We start from the raw sequence: 20842 nt of genomic DNA, 5'->3' as shown, positions 1-20842 counted from the left end.
GGTGGCAGGATGGAGACAGAGAAAGGAACGTTGAATGAAATACCTCTCCACAAAATAGTGTTTAGATAATGACCTGAATGACCAAGAACACTCAAAGCCACCTGGGTTGATGTAACAACAGATCCACAGGAGCCAGAGAACAGCAAGAGAAGGCGTGTTTGAAATGAGCCCCGGAGACAGCAAGAAAGAGTACTCATGGTTTCTAAAAGCCACCACTAATCATGTGGAGTGCACTCTGAACACTGTTCAGGATTTAATTGAAAAAAAAAAAGAAATGTTCTATTTTAAACTTTTAAAAGGTTGCGCTGCCTGGTGTGTACAATTAGAAGTAACAAATAAAGAGAGAGAGAGAGAGAGAGAGAGAGAGAGAGAGAGAGAGAGAGAGAGAGTAGTCACATTACCACAATAGTCCATGAGAAAGATATTATTTGAGTCAGAGCAGTGTTAACAGAGATGAAAAAAAAATGTGGGTTCAGGAAATGTTTGGAAGATCTAGTCAAGAAGATTTGCTGATGGCACAGAAGCCTCAGATGACTAAGCTGTTAAGAGTAAGTGCTGCTTTTGCTGAGTACCTGGGTTCAGATCCCAGCACCCATGTTGGGCAACTCACAACTGCCTCTAACTTCAGCTCCAGGGAACCAACACCGTCTTCTGGCTCTCACACACAACTGCACACACACACCCCACAGAGACACAGAGACACAGAGAAATGGAGACACAGAGACAGAGATAGTGACAGAGAGATCAAAGATTGCCCATATGGTTGACATAAGAAATGGAACAAATGAGGATGTCTTTTCCTGAGCTGGGAGGAGGATCAGGTGCGCAGGAGGTGAGAGACATCAGGAAGGAAATCAAATTATTTTTAGTTTGAGATGCTCACTGAAGACACCAAGATTGAAATGTCAACAAAGCAGCTGAATACAATATCCAAATGAGAACTCACCAGCCCACATACGGTATCTGAAACCATGAAATTACATAAAATTACATCCAGTGGCTAAGTGGACAATTGAAAAGGGTGGGTGGGGGGATCCCTAAACAGGAAATAAACTGGCTGTTAGCAGAGACGCAAACTAAATACATAAGATGTAAAGTGAGTTTTCACAATGTATCAGAAGGCAGAAAATGAGTATCCAATTTCTCTCCAATGTTTAGCGGGAAATGACATTAATTAGAACATTGCTTTAATATCTTCACAAAGTCATTCAAAATAAGAGACTTTGATGAAAATCATAGAGTAATAGGAGAACAGACACAATTGCTTCATTGGAATTCCACTTAAGTGAAGATTTGTGTATGTCTCACATAGTTCACAAACCAGGCTGTGAGTGAACTCATTATTTTTAAGCAGAACATTGGAATGACATCTGCCTGCAATGTTCTATAATTCTCTTGATCTAAGAAATATAAAAAAAAATTTTTAAAGGTTCACTGGAATTTTATTGTAGCTCCTTTCAAAAAGTTTCGGTTTAATAAGCATACAAATAAAACTGAAAGATGATAGATTGGAATAATGAAGTCCTTTCTTAGAAAAAAAAACTTACATTCCCCTCTCTTAAAGGCTTTTATATGAAGTATGCAAATAATAAAACATTGTTTTAAAAATCAAAGGTAAAACTCACACCCATTCTGTCAGCACTTTCCAATCATAGGACTGTCTTTAGATGAATCAAGTTGCCAGATTTTTATGAATATCTGGAGCCCCTTGCTCTTTTGCATGCGTGTGGGCTTGTGAGCATGTATGTGTGTGCACCTATGTGGGAAAGGGATATCACTGAGGGCATAAAAAGAAGTTGTTGCCGCTTCCTCTTGGTCCCCTTTTATGATACAGCTAGAGGTGACTGCTGATAACAGCCCTTTTCTTTGGAGAATTATTGATCAAAGAGAAATATGATCACCCCCCTTCCCGGGGATAGTAAGCAGAGCACACGCGGTGGAAAGTGAGCAGACACAGAGATACAAACAGTGAGGGATCCCTTCGGTGCTTTGTGAGCCCTTGAGCACCTCAGCTTGATAAAGCAAGCAAGCTCCTCCGAGTCCACTTTCCTGCTTAGCATCCATCTCCCATCCCAAGCTGCTTCTCTCTTCCCCCTTCTCCTTCGAGGAAGCGTGATTCAATAAAGGCCTAGACCATCATCAGCTTAGCCTCGGCTCTCTGAAACTCAGTTAAGATTGTTTCGCTATAGTCAAGACACGGAATTACTCAGATATTATAATAGTGTGTGTGTATGTGTGTTAATACGCATGTAAGTGTGTTTTACTGGGTGTGCTTGAGTGACTGTGTGTGTGTGTGTGTGTGTGTGTGTGTGTGTGTGTGTAAACTTACTGAGCCCATTTGGTGTTGCTTATGTGAACATGTGTTTCAGGCTGACCATTTGGAATTGGATAACCTATCAGACTGAGTCTACCTCTGTTAGAAGCCATTGATCGTTGCCTGTTGCTTGTCATTTAGGGGTAGAGCGTTAAAAGATTCCCCTTACCCCCACACACATTGGCATATAGCCTGTTGTTATGCTATCATTATGTGGGGCTTGTTTAGGCTGCCTTATTGCTGAGATTTCATGGCTGTAGTTTTCCTTTCATGCCTAGAAGACTGTATAGCAGCAAGTGCCCTGGTCCTATGGCCTTCACACTTTTTCCACCCCGTCTAGTAGATGTACCAGTCAGGGCTTGATACCCTACAATCACTTATTCCCTGCATTTTGACCAGATGCAAATCTCTTAGAGGTAGCCTCCAGCTTCTGCAAAAAGCAGCTTGTTTGGTGAGAGGTTAGAGCTATGGGGATAGGGATAAGTACTTAGAATACAGTTCAAAATTAGGTTTGGGAAAATGGCAACAGTAAGTGCTGGGCACCACACAGGGAAGTCATGTTCCTCAAAAGGGCCATAAAACTATCTAACAAGAGAGGAGTGGGGGAGAAGCCTCGAATTCCTGGTCCGGATGATCCAAGAGACTCTTAAACCAATACAAGTTATTTCCATTGTCCTGGGCTTCTTCCTAGAACATGAAGACAAAACCCTATTGCTGGACCTACCATATGCTGTAGACACCTGACTCGGAGGAATCAAGCTGGAACTGACCTGAAAGCCTCTTCCATAAGGACAATCTCTCAGAATGTGCTATGCAAGCTGCCAAGAGAAAAAAGCAATACTCTTTCCTGAGTGTAAAGCCTGTGAACTAAAGCAATGCTTGAGATTCCCAATAGTACAATGGTGGCACCATCATTTCGTAGCTTACCAACAGCTGTCTAATTGAACTCAGTGCCCTCTCAATAGGAAGGGATTCATGCCTGGTACTGGAAACCCAGCCAGCTACCCATGTCTGGAAGTAATTTCCATGTTTTAAGAGTAAACTTTGCAAAAATACTTTTTGGAATTTTTGTTGAGATTGTAATGAACTCATAATGTAATTTGGGAAAATTTCTATCATTGAAAGACTAAATCTTTTCAATCTTTAACACTGGGTTTGTTCCCTAACATAACAGCTATGCTGGCTAGTTTATGTCAACTTGACACAAGCTAAAGTCATCTGAGAGGGGAACTTCAATTAAGAAAGTGCCTCCATAGGATCAGGCTGTAGCTTTTCCCTGAGTTGTGCGGAGACGGAGGCTCAGGTTCCTTCAAGGTTCTGCCTCACCCTTAATCCACCGCCATGGCAGAGGAAGGTATTGCTGCTGAAGGTGTAACTTATGTCAGTACTGTTCTACAAGAGGTGCTGAAGACCCCCTCATCCACGATGGCCTAGCACGTGGCATATGCAAAGCTGCCAAAGCCTTAGACAAGCGCCAGGCTCATCTTTGCGTGCTTGCATCCAATGCATCCAACTCATCCAACCGTGATGAGCCCACGAATGTCAAGCTGGTGGAGGTGCTCTGTGCTGAGCACCAGATCAAGCTGATTAATGTTGATGACAACAAGAAACTGGGAGGATGGGTAGGCCTCTGTGGAATCCAGTAAGAGCGGAAGCCACGGAAAGTGGTTGGTTGCAGGTGTGTAGTGGATAAAGACTATGGCAAAGGATCTCAGGCCAAGGATGCCACTGAGGAGTACTTCAAATGCAAGAAATGAATAAATAGACATGTTGGCTCATTTTAAAAAAATCAGGCTGTAGGCAAGCCTGCAGGAAATTTTCCTAATTAGTAATTGATGGGGGAGGATGATACCATCCCTGGGATGGTGGTCCTGGGTTCTATGAGAAAGCAAGCTGAGCAAGCCAGGGGGAGCAGGCTAGTAAGCAGCACCCTCCTGGCCTCTTCATCAGCTCCTGCCTCTAGGTTCCTCCCCTGTTTGAATCTCTGCCCTGACTCCCTTCAATAATGAACAGTGATGTGGAAGTATATGTCAAATAAACCCTTTCCTCCCCAAGTGGCTTTGGTCATGGTGTTTTCTCACAACAGTAGAAACCTTCACTAAGACACCAGGTTTTCCTTCACAGGTTCTGAGATACAAAAATCTCCGTTTTCTCAATCTCCTCTATATTTACATTATCTCAGGACAAAGTATAATCATTTTCTTTAGACTTCAAAATTGCCACCAGCTGCTCTACAGTCAAGATTTATTTAAAAGAAAAAAAATGAGTAACTTCTTGCCCCAACTGCTCTAAGCTGCCATGGCTTTGGCTTATTTTATCACAACAACTTCCTTGTTGTGGTTAAAACATGACTTCCCTTCAGTCAGCCTGCTCAACACAGTAACCAGAATGAGACAATCTCCTGCCGGTCAGATAACATCATGCTTGGGAGCCTTTGATGGCTTTTCATTTCACTCTTATCATCACTACGTGGTAATTCTAGCTATTAGAATGACTCTTCCCAAACCTCTTCTCCAATCCAGACATCTCTCTTGCCAACTCCAGACTGGCCTCCCAACTCTCCACTGACCCTCTCCTCTCAAAATAGTTTGAACTAAGCATGGCTCAATCTGATCTTGTGATTTTCATGCTTTTGCCTAAGCTTACTGTTCCAACTGTCTTCTCCGGCTCTGTAAATGACATCGTTATATTTACATGATCTCAGGTAGAACATGATCATTCTCTTCAGACTTCAACTTCAGCTCTTCAAACTGCTGCTCTACAGTCAAGATTCATTTTAAAATAGTATCTAATGACTGTTTATCACCACTGCTCCATGCACCTCTGGTCTTTTTGTTGGCTTATTAAACAGCTTCCTTCTTGCTCTCGATGCTTCTCTGTAGTAACCAGAATGAGACTGCTATCTGTGAGTCAGACAACATCATGCATCTGCCTACGAGCTTCCAGTGTGTTTTTACTCAGGACTAAGCATTAGAGCCTTCTTCCTTGGGATTCTGATGTGTCCTGAAGACCAGCTGAGACATCCAGCTGGATTCTTAGTCTTTACATTGGTAGACAGCCATTGTTGGATGAACTGGACCACAACCTGTAATCCCTGTGTGTATGAATATATATATGTGTGTGTGTGTGTGTGTGTGTGTGTGTGTGTGTGTGTGTATTCATTCTGTTCAGTCAGTTCTGTTCCTCTAGAGAACCCTGACTAACCCTGACTAATACACCTTTCTTCCTGGAGTTGGTTTTGTCAGCCATTTTTGCTGTGACAGTTCAGCTTTGGAATTATCTTGACTAGGATGATGGGGAATAAAGAAACAGATACACATACAAAAAAGAAGAAGAAGAAGAAGAAGAAGAAGAAGAAGAAGAAGAAGAAGAAGAAGAAGAAGAAGAAGAAGAAAGGAAAAAGCTGGGATGGTTGTGTCATGCATTCTGATGGAGATGCATCAGCAGCCTGGAAACTCAGCTAATTTTTATATCCTGCTGAATGAGGAGGCGGGTTTATTATATACAGATGAACTAGGTTAAGTTAATCTTGGTATGAGGTCTCTAAGGGAAGCTATCACTAATACATAAGTTCTTCTTTTTAAAGGCTTATTTATTTATTACCTTTATACAATATTCTGCCTGTATGTATGCCTGCAGGCTAGAAGGGGGCACCGAATCACATTATAGATGGTTATAAGCCACCTTGAACTCAGGACCTCTGGAAGAACAGCCAGTGCTCTTGACCTCTGAGCCATCTATCCAACACCAATATATAAGTTCTTGATTTTAAAGTAATCAAATACCTGTTTTACTTTTAATATCTAATGTTCTTAACCTTTTTTTTGTTTTTTTTTTATTTTTTTATTTTTTATTTTTTTTATCAGTTACCTTTTATTAACTCTGTATCCCAGCCGTGTCCCGATCCCTCATTCCCTCCCAGTCCCTCCCTCCCTCCCTCATCTCCACCGTGCCCTTTTCCAAGTCCACTGATAGGGGGGACCTCCTCCCCATTCATCTGATCCTGTTTTATCAGGTACCTTCAGGACTGGCTGCAAAGCCCTCCTCTGTGGCCTAACAGGACTGCTCCTCCCTTCGGGGGTGGGGAGACCAAAGAGCCAGTCATTGAGTTCCTGTTAGAAATAGTCCTTGTTCCCCTCACTTTGAGAAACCAATTGGTTACTGAGCTACCACAGGCTACATCTGAGTGGAGGTTCTAGGTTATATCCATACATGGTCCTTGGTTGAATGTCAGTCTCAGAAAAGACCCTGTGCCCAGATATATTTGGTCCTTGTGGAGCTCCTATCCTTTCCCCATCAGACTAACTCCCCTTCTTTCTTATGATTCCCTGTACTCTGCCAAAGGTTTGGTCATGAGTCTTTGCTTTGAAAACACTGCTAGTTAGAGTCTTTCGGACAGAATAAGAGATGCCACACTAGCTTTGACCTGAGGGACAGCATAACGTAACAGAAGCAGTTTGGTGTGAGGATAATATTAGCCAACTGCTGCCACATAACAGCAAGCCACAGCTTCTTAGTGCCATGCAAGCTGCTTCTGTCTGAGCATGCCTAGACAGCCCACTTCATGGTCTGGCTTTGAGGTCAAGGCTGTAAGCAAGTGACCCTTGGTAAGTTTTCATGGAGCTTTCAAATGTACAAGGGCAGGAGCTTGGCCTCACAGTCTTGTTTTGTTTTTGTTGTATGTTTTAAAGATTTATTTATTTATTTGTGTGTGTGTGTGTATGTGTGTGAGAGTGTTTTGCCTATATGCTCTCAAATGTGTACCATGTACGGGCCTATGGAGGTCAGGTGAGAGCATCAGGTCCTCTGGAACCAGAAGCAAAAGTGATTGTGAGCTGTCATGTGATTACTGGGAGCTGAACCCAGGTCCTTCAGGAGCAGCAAATGCTCACAACTTCTGAGCCACCTCCGTGGCCCTGCCATCCTGTTTCAAGCCCTGTCTAGGGTCAAGTTCTCTAACATCCCATTGTAAAGTGACCCTGGAATCCAAAAAGGACATATTCTTCTCCCACTCTGAGACGGTGAGAGCACGCACACCAGAGGGAAGTATTAGGATCCGTAAGTCTCTTCTGTCACCATCACTGTGTTAGTGACTGATAGGAGTGGGCATCTGGCTGTGACGTTATATGGCGCCATCTCACTGCTTTGGTTGTGTCATTTTCTGTGTGGACTTAGTTCCAAACAGTCAGTGAGGAGCAAGGTTGAGGCTTAAGGGATTGAGGTAGAGCGAGATCCCAGCACACGGGAGGCAGAGGCAGGCGGATTTCCGTTGAGTTATTGACCATGGTGGTTTACAGAGTAGGACAGCCAAGCTCCACAAAGAAACCCTGCCTCAAAACAAAGAAAGAAATCGAGGCCGATCACTGTTGATGTGTGTGGGATAGGTGATGGGAGGTGAGCCAGGCAGCAGGGCTTCCCTGTGGACCCTGTGGGCCTCTGGAGGTGTGGCTAGTCTGCCAAGCCCTTTGGTTTCTTCACCAATAAGACTTGACCTCAACTCCTTAAACAGCAGGTTTCAAACATTGGTGCTTTCTGCTCCTACTTTTTGTTGCCCAGTTTGGGGGTGTGCAAAAGCTTGGCCAAAGCCCAAAGTCAACAGAAATGACTTTAAAAGCCAAATGTGGTAAGGCAGCTAACCAGAATAAAAAACATTGAATGTATGGACATCTGTTACCATAGAGTAGTGCTTTAAATAATGTAGAATGTTGAATTTTAGGGCTCAACCATGTTTATAGCAGCTCTATTTGTAATAGCCAGAACCTGGAAACAACCCAGATGTCCATCAACGGTGGAATGGGTACAGAAATTGTGGTATTTTTATACAATGGAATACTACTCAGCAATCGAAAAGGAGGAAATCATGAAATTTGCAGGCAAATGGTGGGATCTAGAAAAGATCATTCTGAGTGAAATATCCCAGAAGGAGAAAGACAAACATGGGATATACTCACTGACATAGACCTATAAGATATGATAAACATAATGAAATCTATACACCTAAAAAAGATAATCAATTGAGCGGACATGGGGTAAGATGATCAATCCTCATTTAGAAAGACAGATGGGATGTGCATTGAACGTATGTTCTTAACCTTTAATATAGGGTGTAGTTTAAATTTTTCACAGAACAAGGTAAGAAAATTTCCACTTCAACTCACTTCCAAAACCTTGAAGCATCAGCTTTCACATTCAAGGCTCTAGTTCATCTAGAACTGAATTTTACTCACAGTGTGAGCTTATATTGGAACAGTGTTCCTAGCACCAGGTACTGACCAGTCCCTCTTCTCTCTAGTCATCTGAGAGGTTAAGCAGGAACTACAACCAACAGCCTGCCTTCCTATGGCTCCTTTCTGAGCTCTGTCCCCTGCCCTGATCCTTTTGTTTTTCATTCATGAATACATCACCTTTCATCATCATATCTTTGTAAGTCATAATCTCTCACGGGACAGATTCCTCACCTACTTGTTCTTCAGTGGCAGCTGGGATTTCTCACCATCCCATTTCCTATTCATTCTAGAATTTGTTGATAAGCTCTATTTTAATATGAACAAAGACAAAAAACAGTTGAAATCACCCTTCAGTTTCTGTTGCAGAATAATTTGAGAAGTATTGGTATTAGTTCTACTTTGAAGGTCTGATGGAATTTTGCACTACAGTGAGTCTATCTGGACATGGACTTATTTTGGTTGGAATATATGTATGTTCTTAATTAAGTTTTTTATACAATATATTCTGATCACCATGGTTTCTCCTCTTCCAACTCCTCCCAGATCCTTTCCACCTCCCCACTCACCCAATGTCATGCCATTCATACTCTTCTTTTAGAAAATAAACAGGTAAGCATAATGATGATAATAATAATATTTTTAAAAACACAGGAAACATGCATGCACACACATGAACAAAACATATATTTAGAAACCATTATATATAGCCAAAAGGCTAATAAGACAAAAAAATGCCATAACAAAGCAATGTGAGAAAAAAAAGTCTACAGAAATACAATTGATTTTATTTTGTACTGGTCACCTAAAGCTGGGCATGGAGCTTGGAATGGAGATATTGTTGTGTGTATCTTTAAATTACTGCATCTTAATTTAGCTTCAGTATGTTAAATATATATATATGTATATATAAACTTATAATCAAGAAATCTGTTCATTTATTTGAGGTTTTCCTGTTTGGTGTAACTCCTCCCCTAATACAAAACCACACAAAGACCCAGAAAAAAAAGAAAATTACGGTCAAATATCCATATTTTCAAAACACATATACAAAAATCTTCATAATTTTAAACTAATTCAAGAACGCATTAAAAATATCAACTATTTGATCAAGCTGCCTTTACCTCAGAGATGTAGGTATGAGTCAATAAACATAAACCAATAGATATAACTCACCATGTAACATACTGAAAGACAAAAACTACATGATTATCTTATTAGATACAAAAAAGGCCTTTGGCAAAATCCAACATTTCTTCATGATAAAAGAGACTAGGGATACAAGAACCTCAACCTTAGGCCTGATATTCTGAACATGATAGAAGAGAAGGTGGAGAATGACCTTGAATTCATGACACAGGAAAGGACTTTCTGAACAGGACATTGATAGCACAAACACTAAGAACAGCAATTAATACATGGACACCGTGAAGCTGAAAAGCTTCTCTACAGCAAAAGACACCATCGTTTAAGCCAAGTGGCAGCCTACAGAATAGGAAAAAGTCTTCATCAATTAGACATCTGGTAGACAATCATTATCTAGACTACAGAAAAAAAAACTTAAAAAACTGACCTTGGGATTCTGATGTGTCCTGAAGACCAGCCGAGACATCCAGCTAGATTCTTAGTCTTTACATTGGTAGACAGCCATTGTTTCAGCATCTAAGGAGATGGTCATGTGGTTTTTCTCCTTCAGTTTGTTTATGTGGTGGATCACATTGATGGATTTCCATATATTGAACCACCCCTGCATGCCCCAACACAATTCTTTACAGACTTTGAAAGAAAAATTCTCAACTTCATATGCAATAACAAGAAACCCAGAATTGCTAAAATAATCCTCTACAATAAAAGATCTTCTGGAGGTATCTCCATCCCTGATCTTAAGCTGTACTATAGAGCAACAGTTTTAAAAACTGCATGGTACTGGCATAGAAACAGAATGGTGGATCAATGGAACCGAACAGAGGACCCAGAAATAAACCCACACACTTACAGACACCTGATCTTTGACAAAGACGCCAAAACCATTCAATGGAAAAAAGATAGCATCTTCAACAAATGGTGCTGGTCCAACTGGATGTCTACATGTAGAAAAATGAAAATAGATCCATACTTATCCTTAGCAATAAGGGATATTAAGACTTCCTTGAGATTTCATCTTACCCAAGTCAGGATGGTGAAGATCAGTGAAACAAGTGAAAGAAGATCCTGGTGAGGATGCACAAAGGGGGAACACTTCTACACTGCTGGTGGAGGTTTCTCAAAAAGCTGAGACTACTCTTGAGCGTATACACAAAAGGATGTGCTAACCCATGTTTCTTGCTGCTCTATTCAGAATACCCAGAAATTGGAAAGTATAAATGTCCAACAACTGGAGAACGGAAAATGAAAATTTGGCACATTTACATGCTGAAACACTTACTAAACTGTTAAGAAAAAATGAAATTTTCAGGTAAAGGGATGGATCTAGAAACAATAACCTTGACTGAGGTAATCCAGACCCAATCCAGAAAATATTGCATGTTTTCTCTGTGTGGGTGTTTGCTTTTAAACATTCCATATTAGTGCTTCAATCTGCATAACTGTAGAAGTTAGATATCTAGAAAGGGACCAGGTGGGAAGAAGATATCCCAAGGAAGAAAAAAAAAAAAGAATATAATTTTAAGGAGAGATAAAGGCAAAACTAAAATAGGAGGATTAAATAGGAAGAGGGAGAGGAGATGAGGGAAAGGAAGGAAGTAATCGGGAAGAGAATAACCCCACTAGCATCTTTTCCCACTGTGTTTGTCAGCATTCTCTAGAATAAGAGAACTTATAGAATAAATCCATGTGTATCAAACCCCAACCCAAACATCGCAGGCTATTGCTCACTCCACAACCCAAAAGTGAGGCCCTGTTGCCAAAAACAATGCTTAACTTACGCAGATAAATTGATCTGATCCCAGCTAAAAGCTTCATTCCTTCTGACCAGCATTCCTGATCTTGGTAGGTATTCAGCAAGCCACCAGAGGAGAAAAATTAATCATCAATATCATTCAGCTTCAAAACCTGAGATCTATATCAGAGATATTTCTACAAGACATAGTGATAGAAATGTTATGGTATAACCAACTACTTTTCATTAGATTTAAGGCCCACTCCATGAGATGAAACCTATACTTCTGACCAAGAATGACCAAGAATCTGACACTAGCTAGTTTTGTGGCCCTGCTGCTCCATGTCTGTCTCTTCCCCTGGAGTTAGCTGGGCCCTTTGTGTCACAGGCTAGACTGGAGGGAGTTAGGCTTGGCTGGGGAGGAGGGATGCAGGTAGGATCTTGGTTGGCATGGTTACAGTGCGGACAAGGAACCAACCGGGAATAGCTTTGGAGAACTAGTTGGTTTGGGGTGGGGTGGGTTATGCCTCTCAGGAGTTGGCCAGGGTCTCTGAGGCAAGGTTTATGTTGCTGTGTACCACGGCCAGGGCAGGGGTGTTGGAAGATGCTTCATCTGCATACTCAGGGGTGGGAGGGGTGAACCTTGAAGGAGGCAGGAAGCCTGACAGCTATCAAGGTAATAAATTCTTACTAGAGTTGATGGTGGGGCAGCTGACTTTATGGTACCAGGTTGGGAAGTGGGGAGGTAGCCAACGTGTGCCATCATCTGAGGTATCCAGGGTTGAAGATCTCCTGGACCCTTCCTTTAAAATCCTGGGCAATTATGGTCCCACATGGCCCTAGAGAGAAAACCTATGACTGTTGTTCTACTAAAAGAATATGGTGATAAAATGATTCTCAGCAAGATATTGTTAAAGTCTCATCAGAAAAACTGCTCATAGACAGTCATTGACACAGAGAGCCACAACTGGAAAACATGCAGAGAGTGAGAGTCTGGAACACTCAGTCCGTCAAACTCCTCCCCTCAGAGATCAGGCAACTATGTGGAAGAAGAAGTCGAAACATTTTAAGAGCCAGAGGTTATGGGTGGCTCCAAGGAAACAGTGCCATCCAAACACAACAAGACTCATGCATTATTAACTCAGAGAAACGATGGCAGCACCCACAAGGCCTGCAAAGATTAGAGCAAGAAAGAAAGTCAGAGCCCCGGCTCTGAGAAGGGGAGCTGCAAATCCCCATCTCTAACCGGAAAGGTATTTGTAATTGGTTCCTGTAGACAAAAAAAGAAAATCAGTTTCACTTCAACCACACTCCAGGATAATCTCCATGTTCAGGACCAATCTAAAACTGGCTCTATATTTGTTTAGGCTTCTTATCTTTTCTTTTGTTTTCTGCCTTACTGATTTTTTTTGTTTACTTTGATTTTTGTTTGGTTTTTTGTTGTTATTGTTGTTTGGAGAGAGAGAATATGCATTTGGGTAGGTAGAGTTGGGGAGGAATTGGGGAGAGGGCAGAGACATCATCAAAATATATTGTATAAATTTTTAATTTTTAAAATATTTATTTATTCACTTACATCCTGATAATAGCCACTCTCTCCTCCAAATCCTACCCTCCATCCCTCTTTCTTAAAAAAAAAAAGACAATAACTCAGCCACTCAGATCTAACAATCCCATGTTACCCCATGAGAGTAGATGAGGCTTCAGCTTTGGTCTACACTAAAGCTTGTCATTCTTTTCTTATTCTTTGTCTAACAAGGTAAGAAAAGCACTGTTTTCTCCTTAGAATCATCTTAGGAGTTCAGCAGTTATTCTCTCTCTCTTTCTCATGATGACAGGACCTACGAAGCATGTAAGAATGAGTCACATAGGAGTTCACACCAGGACATCTGTTATATGTAACTGGCATTCCCTCCCTCTAAAGGTAAAACTTAAAGCCAGGCCTCAGGGAAGAAGACTTACAAGAATGAATCAAAGCAGTGTAGTGTCAGTTCCTGCTGGGGATTGACGGTGAGTTAGTAGTGCTAGACGGATCCCTAAGCAATCAGAGAGAATTCCGGCACAAGCAAGGAGAAACCTGTCTGTTTTGGGGGCTAGGTTACCAGTGACTCAATAACAAGAGCTCATCTTCTGCTCTCATGCGACACAATGGCTATTAGGCCTTGTTACCAAGGTGTGACTGGGTTGACATTTAAGATGCTAACATTAGCCAAGTACGTACAGTGATAAAGAGAACAAAACCAGGGCTTTAAGTGGCCAGAGGTGAGTGAAGACTTGTGAGAAAATCACTTATCCTCCCCTTCCCCTTGCTTTGTTTGTTTTAAGAGAAAGGAACATGGAGCACATTTGGGAGGTGAGAGCAGTGACCACGGAGCAGGAGCCACAGAGGACCCCGGGAAGCCAGAAATGGGACCAAGTTCATCAGTGAACACAGAACAAAAAAGGGAAGAAGTTTTACTTCCGACAGAACTAATTTAGCATTGCCTCTTCGGTCAGTATTCCCGTTTGAAGCAGGGACACACTGGCTCACAGTGAATGAACTGCAGTGACACTCAATGATGGGGATACTTTATCCTGAGCCTAGAGCTAGTGGACATTCTGTTTTCTCTTGTTTGGGAGCTGAAACTCAACTGGATGTGGATTTAGAGTTCACAGACCTAGACCACAGCTCAAAGCCACTTGAAAGGCAGAGGAATCTCATATCATTTCTGCTAAATGTTAGCAGAGCCCACCTAGTGGCCTGATCACCCCAACTCGGCTTAGGGGTTTCCCTCCCACACATGCTTTTGACCATTAATCAGTAATCCACAGAGGGGGAAAAAAACTGTACTTTCGAAATTGGTTTTAAAAATCCCACCAGAGCTGGGTTTCTTCATGGTTTACCTGCCCCCCAACCCCCTAATATTACTTCAATGACAGCAGCTTAGGGGCAATAGGTAAGGTGGCGGTTGGTAAAATTTCTTTCTTGCAACTTAAAGCCAAAGCAATGTGGTAGGACCCAGCTGAGAAGCTCACTTCCTGTCAGTGCACAGTTCGCTCCAAGCCACTCTTGCTCTGGGCTGCCAGGGCCTGTGGTCTGAACTATGTGACACCAAGATTCAATTACTGTAAAGTGTCTGTTTACTAACTGACATTTCCAGTAATCTTGTTGTGGGTTCAACATGCTCTGAGGCTAATCAGAAAAGCTTCAAAGAGGAGACTAAAAAATGTTTTATTGACAAATGGTCACTCTCAGTTTTGCTCAAAGTATGGAAGAGTTCTCAGAACTCAGCAGGCATGACTAAGTAAATTTAGTTGAGCTTTGGGGTTGGGAGACTTGGAGGCCTGGAAGGCTGCAGTGCTTCTCTTGGTGGGAGAGGTCCGGAGAAGTTCTTCTGGAGTCCTCCTTCACTCTCCCTGGCCTGGTGACAAATGCACAGCCTCTCACATTGTTCCTCACTGTGAGCAAACAACACCATTCCAAACAACACTCGGCCCACCTACCATCAACGACTATAATTCAAACACTTCTTTTTATATACAATAAGGCGTGCTCATTTGGGGGAACTAATGTTTAGACTTTAACGAATTTATAAATGCACATAGCTTATAAAATAATGCAAACATCTCTTACAACCCCCCAAGTTTTCTTGGTTGGAGAGTCCTAATCATTTTGTTTCTACTACAGATTTTTTAAGTAAGTCCTCTCCTCCCTCTAGTTTTAGGGTATCAGTAAAGCCATAAATTCTTACCGATCTTGACCCTCAGAAATGTATGGGACTTGGTCTCAAAATATCAAATGTCACGCTATAAGATTGGTTGAAGGAAACTCGGTGAAAGTTCATATATCTTTCCTTTCTTCTTCAAGGATGCACAGCTGATAAGGTAAGATGAAAATGGCCAAATGTACCCAGACTTTTATGATTCAGGTTGAAGAGTTTTCTTTAATACTATTTTGTATGGTTGGCTATGACTAGTGTGACATATTACCTATCCCTGCATAGTTTCACTAGGAAAGTCTATGCTTGAACATCTCTAATAAAACAGTGTGGCACATGTTTTCAAGCCCAATGAAAGAACCATCAGCACCTGAAGTTGGCTTATTTCATCACTATTTTGGGAGTTTAGGGTCCAACATTTTTTTTTAGAATTAAACAACTCTTTCCAGGACAATTTTTGAGGCTTCCCCACATGACTAGTGGAGCCATCACAAATCCTTCACCCAACCATGTCCCCTAGGTCTTTTCATATGTTCCATGAAAAAAAAAATTAAACCTCAAAGCTTGAAAGGTGCCTAAGGAGAAATTTCTTTGTGCACTCAGGTTGAAAACATGTGCCGTACTGTTTTATTGGGGATGTTCAAGCATAGAGCTTCATAGTGAAGCGATGCAGGTGAGGGACCACCCGGGAATGAGAAAAACAACTGGAATTATTTGAACTGAAGCCAGGTGCAGATAGCTCTTGAAGGGCAGGGTGAACTGTTCTGAGAAAAACCATAAGCAACCGGCTGTAAACTATCTACAACCAGCTGTAAACTATCTTCATGCTATTCTTGCTGACCAATCAATGTATAGAGCAAAAGCGGTCTGATTTTCAGGTATAAAAACACTGTGCTTTGCATGTTTGGGGTCGTCTCCTGTCTTTGGAGGGGCGACCCCATTGTGATTGAAATAAACCTCTTGCTTTTGCATCGAGTTGTGGTCTGTGAGTGCTCCTGGGAAGGGTGTTATCCTGAGCTCCTGAGCTGTGAGACTCCAGGTCTTACACAGGGATACATAATATGTCATACTATTCATAGCCAACCATATAAAAGAGTTAGTAAAGGACTTTTACAACTTGACTAAGCTTCCTCCCCTCCAGCAGATGACCTGTCCCAAACCTGGCTCAGAAGAGAAAGAATCCCTCAGGAGACCAGAGGTGGCTTTCACTCCAAGTGGAAAAGGCTCCAGACATTATTATGGGCACAGGGATAATGGCAGGCAAAATTTGGATGTCTTGTAGGTAGAAGATAATCCCACGTCAAAAGAAGAAAATTAAGACATGTTGGACCTACTGAAGATCCATGTGGAACATGATAGGTGCCATTCAAATGTACTGCAGTTTCTGCATACATCACAGATGGGAATGCTTCTAAGAATGCAAAAATAAGAAATGGTTATAACAAACAACCTAATCCAGGTCTTTCTTGGTGCCAGTGTTATCTAGCAGCTTCTCTGCAAGGCTAGACAGTGCAGCCACGTTCTGATTTCTGAGCCATCCATGGTATGACAACACAAGTTTTGTGGTATATTTATTTCTCTTCCTTTTTTTTTTTTTTTTTTTTGTGCCCGGGTTCTCTTCTCAACTCTTCGCCAACAAGCTCTGAAGAAGCTGTGCAGATTGAATGTATATGAATAACTTAATGAAGTTTTCATGCTTGATTAGACCCAAAGAAGCACCGTGAGTCTCGAGTGTTTCTCTGGGCTTTGGAAGCCTGAGGTCTGAGATGAAATACAGTAATCTGAAAGACTGGGACTGAAGTATGGGTAGTTTGCTAGAATGTATTAATTATAGTAGACAATCAGATCGTTCCGGTTTTCGTAAGTTTGTAATAAAAATAAACCTGTGCTATTTGAATTTGTAGCAGCAAATTAAATAAATAGTAGAACTGAAAATAAATAGTAGAACTGAAAAAAAACATCTCCTAAAAGAGCAGGTCCAAGTCCAACCCCAATAGATACATCTACAAAACACCCCCACACCTAATGCTCGGAGAACACTAAGGAAGAGGAAGCTGAAGGATTGTAAGGGCCAGAGGATCAGGGCATTTGCTATGAGGTGTGTCTCCTAGTAACGTCAGAAGCTATGATCATAAAGTCTTATCCACATGACTGCCCAGGTGTGAGCTGAACAAGGAAGACACACACAAAAAAATTACAGACTGGATGAAGATATGTTCGTGAAGCCGCAACCCTACGCAAAGGTCTCAGAAAACTGAGGCAATCTGGGAGCAGAAGAGGTGGGTCGTCCCAGGGGAGAGTATACCAATTGGTTGTCCAGTGCCAAATGGTCAGCACTGAAACCATACATACAGGTAGCAGGATAGGGTCTGAACAAGTCACATTTAAGAATACATGTATATGAATATATGTGTGTGTGTGTGTGTGTGTGTGTGTGTGCATGCAATAACAATTAATGAATTTGTCAATTTGAAGGAGAGTGGCAAGGGGTGTTTAGCAGGGTTTAGAGGGAGAAAAGGAAGGAAGAAATGTGGTTAATTTATAATCTCAAAAGTTAAATATTAAAAACGAACAGTTTATCCCGACCTGTGTTCTTCACAAGTATGTGACTAGACTCTATCTTCTCCAACAGGGCTTCAGTGTTTACACGGGGAAAAATTATTCTCAAATTTTAAAATAAAAATACAAAAGTAGACAGAAGCATGCTAGTAATAAATGAGCTTCGATGAATTTTTTTATCCTTGAAAAGTCAAATTCAGGAAGGGTTTAAAGGACTCAGTGATGCATCCTAATGGGAAATGATTACGGCTTCCTACACAGCACCTTTGCCTACAGTAGCTGCCCTGTGATTAGGGTCAGTGTCCATTTGTAGGTTTCTCCCAAGAAGATACAGAACACCACACAGCCTCTACTGATAGAACTTTATGACTTACAATGAGACCATTCATAACAGTAGCAAAATTAGTTAAAAAGTAGCAATAAAATAATTTTATGGTGGAGGACACAACATGAGAAACTGTATTAAAATGTCACAGCATTAGAAAGGGTGAGAACCACTGCTTTAAGAGAACAATGTAGCAACCAGCCTTACTTGCCTTGGATTTCCCAGGTAACCAACTTTTGAAACTTAAACTACTGCAGAGTACCAGTCTTCTGTGCTCTGGACCCAAGCAGTGCGTATATATGATTTGATGAAAGGAGCAAATTCAAAAGTTGAAAGCAACTTCCTTAAATAAAGCACAAAGATTAAAATTTCTGTACATTGGCTGATAGATAATGATGTTTGTTAGCCTGTTAAGTTAGGATCACTTGGAGCCAGAAACTTGACATCTTGTAAAACTTTATGAAAGATTTCTATAAAGAATCTCATTCTTTCCCCATGTGATGCCTTTTATGCTGCTTAATAAATACAGAGCTAGACAGACACCACTCATATGCACAGACACATACAGTCCGTACAGACACACACAGATCATATGACAAATAATGACACATAGGGATAGATAGACGCAGACACATGGACAAACAGATTCATGAGATAGGCTTCAGGCAGGCACAGACTCACAATGCACAGAGGGCAGAAGACACAGGGAGTAGGGAGCAGATTATTCAAATCTGGACTAGCTCTTGGTTAACCAATCCAAGGAGAAATGCTTTTATTTCTTTTCTTAATGCAGCACTATTGGAAACTCCGACTTAATCACTGATGTATTGTAATCTGTGCAGGGTACGGCAATACAGAGAGTGTCTGAGGTTAATGAATCAGAAAGCAAAGGTAATAAGACTACTGCACACATTAAAAAAAGTGAAACTCCGAGAAAGAAACAAAAATATGTAAACCATCAGGTACTTAAACAAGCAGAATAAAAGGAGAATAAAAAAATAAAATTATAAAATTTAAAAAATGGAAGGAGACATGAAAAGCCATCATGCTCATAAAATAGAAACATAGGATAATGACATGGTCAGCTTTGTGCAAATAACTACAATGGTAAAGGATTTGATGACTTCTAAAAAGCTAAAAAGGTCAGAGACTCATTCCTAAGCTGTTAGAGTAAGTCTAGATGAAACACTCACTGACTTAGCTATGGTCCAAAACCAAGACTTTTTCTTACTTTCCTGTATACAATTCAGCACCTTATTTAATATGGACCAGACTTCCCAGTATTCCTGGACACAAAAGCCCATCCCTCCTTCCCACACAACTCTCTAAAACACCACCTTAAAACAGCCTACTTACAGGCCAAACAGGTAGAAGGCAAATCTCATAGATGGCCAAGACAAGAGTGAGATAAAGAGGAAGAATAGGATATAAGATACATTAACTGGAGCAGTTTAAGGAGCAGCTGAAGGGTGACACCGAAAGTAGTGACAAAATGCATGGTAAGTCTGATCCTGACAGTCAGGGTGGAAGTGATGTCATCCGGCTGAGCAATGATAGACATGGTGGGACACACTAAGAAGGAGACAGGGACATAGAAGTTTACAATTCTATCATATATTTAAGGTGTATAAACTTAATTTTACCATATCTAGTACTTCTGATATATATATATATATTAATATATATCATATATATATATATATGAGATGGTGAACATTGTGAACATTGGGGGTATTTTGTTTTATTCAGCACTTCACCATGAATTTTCTGCCATTTGTGAATAACATGTCACCACCTGCCACATCCTTTAAGGTGATTACATCATGTGGTGATTTGAATAGGAATGGCTCCCATAGGCTCATCTATTTGACCACTTAATCACCAGGGAGAAGCACTATTAAAAAGATTAAGAGGTGTGGCCTTGTCCACTGAGGGTGGGCTTGGAGATTTCAAAAGCCATGGCAGGCCCCGTCTCTCCTTCTTCCTGTTGCCTTCAGATCAGGTTATAGGACTCTCAGCCACTGCTTCAGGACCTGCCTATATGCTGCCATGCTGTCCACCATGATGATAATAGACTAAAACCTCTAAAACTGTAAGCCAGCCCCCATTAAGTGTTTTCTCTTATAAGGGTTGCTTTGGTCATGCCATCACGTCACACCAACGGGACCATGGCAAGGACAGATCCATCCGTGTCATCTGCCTCTGGTAATCTGCATACAGCTGCCTTGGTCATGGTGATGCAACACATACTCACAAATATGCTCAGTAGGCTCTTATTTCCATATTTCAAATATGAAGAAAACGAGTAGTCAATATTCTGTTGAGTATAACTTAACCTCTTAAATTCAAACATATATATAGATGTTAGGAACTTTTTTTTTAAATGCCTCAGTATGCCTAATGTGGTTGTGCCCTAGCATAGAGAGATAAGATTAATTAATATTACATTTCCAGTAAGAAGCCTGGGTTAATTTTTTTTAATAATGTGCATAGTATCATTATACTCACCTATGAATTTCATTCTAGGAGTAGAAAGTAATATTACAAAGTAGTTCTTTTAATTATCTCCAACCTTCTTTCCCAAGGGGCATAGGCTTCCAGTAGGCTCAGGTCTTGGCAACACCTGTGACGATGTTCATTCTCATCACCAAATATTCTGTCATCCCCAGTCCTTCTCTACAAAACAAAACCATAACTCTCCCTCTGCAGATGGCTACACTAAATTCTGCAGTCCGGCCTCTTCTTCTGCGAGGATGGCAGGTGTTAGCCGGACTTCCTGTGCACACACTGGTATAGTTCAGAAGCAACTCTCACAACACCTTTGGGTAGCTTATAGCCTGGGAA

At 41.2% G+C, this 20842-nt stretch overlaps 1 pseudogene; it reads left to right on the top strand.

Annotated features, from left to right (window-relative positions):
- The first annotated feature begins 3655 nt into the window (after positions 1–3655).
- On the top strand, positions 3656–4071 carry LOC110562601 (small ribosomal subunit protein eS12-like; annotated as a pseudogene).
- The last annotated feature ends 16771 nt before the right edge of the window (positions 4072–20842 follow it).

This window comes from Meriones unguiculatus, chromosome 2, assembly GCF_030254825.1.
Source record: "Meriones unguiculatus strain TT.TT164.6M chromosome 2, Bangor_MerUng_6.1, whole genome shotgun sequence".
In the NCBI taxonomy this organism is placed as follows: domain Eukaryota; kingdom Metazoa; phylum Chordata; class Mammalia; order Rodentia; family Muridae; genus Meriones; species Meriones unguiculatus.
Note: the sequence above shows the minus strand (reverse complement) of the source record. Positions and strands in the feature narration are given on the sequence as shown.